Here is a 1,247-nt window from a genome sequence, read left to right on the forward strand (position 1 = left end):
GCGTCAAGGCAAATAAACAGGGAAAGAAAAGTCTGGAGCAATTGGACAGGTAGGTAAAGGCTTCTTAGGACATAAAAGTACAAACCATAGAAGAAAAAACAGATGAATTCGACTTTATCAAAATTTAAAACTTTTGTTCTTGAAGAGACAATTAAGAAGATGAAAATACAAGTCATCGAATGAGATGAAATATTTGTAATACATACATATGACAAAGGATGGTTACCCAGAATATAGTAAAGAACTCTCAAAACTCATTAATAGGAAAACAGGCCAGACGCGGTAACTCAAGCCTGTAGTCCCAGCACTTTGGGAAGCCAAGGCGAGGGAAACACTTGAGTCCGGGAATTCAAAGCCAGCCTGGCCAACCTAGCGAGACTCCATCTCTACAAAAAATAGAAAAATTAGCCAGGTGTGATGGCCTGCACCTGTATTCCCAACTACTTGGGAGGCTGAGGCAGGAGGATTGCTTGAGCACGGGAGTTCGAGGCTGCAGTGAGCTTTGATCACGCCACTGCACGCCAGCCTAGGGGACCGGATGAGCTAGCAAAGGAAGTTGAGAAGGGACCAAAGGAAAGGGAGGGAAACCAGAAGAGCAACACGTAGCAGAATTCGTGGAAAGAGAATGTTTCAGGAAGAGTGTGGAAGTTGTGTTGAATGCTCATTAAAAAAGAAAAAAAAATGTCCACTAAATTTAGTAACACAGACGGAACCCAGATCGGAGTAGACTGAGGAGTGACAGAAATAAGGAAGTGGAGAATGTGATTTTACCTCATTTCGGATAACGGGTCCAACTTCCTGTAACAAGCTGGGTTATAACAAGGATGAGAGAAAACTGAACTTGGAAGAAATTGTGAAAGACACCACTTTTGTAAAAGCTTACCCCTCTACATTGAGCCTGAGAGGTTGCGTTTCTGTTCCTGTGATGTAGGTGGGCATCATGACGCATGCGTCGGTTCAAAAATTTCCTTTATTACGTTATTTTCATGACTACCGTGAACATGAAGGAGAGGGTTTAATGGAGGTGTCTTCAACATCGGTGTCACATGACAGTGACAGAGAAAGGCACAAGGCGGGGAGGAAGGACAGGCAGAGATAAAAGGCAGTCTTTCTCCTCAACACCTGTGTCCCAGTGAGTTTCCATTTTGCAATTAAATCCAGACGCTTGTGAATATTTATAGAAAATCATAAAAGCAAAATGACACAAATGAATTTGGTAGCAAGCAACAGAGAATGGGCTCTTTCTC

Source organism: Propithecus coquereli, unplaced genomic scaffold, assembly GCF_000956105.1.
Source record: "Propithecus coquereli isolate 6110/MARCELLA unplaced genomic scaffold, Pcoq_1.0 Scaffold358, whole genome shotgun sequence".
Lineage (NCBI taxonomy): Eukaryota > Metazoa > Chordata > Mammalia > Primates > Indriidae > Propithecus > Propithecus coquereli.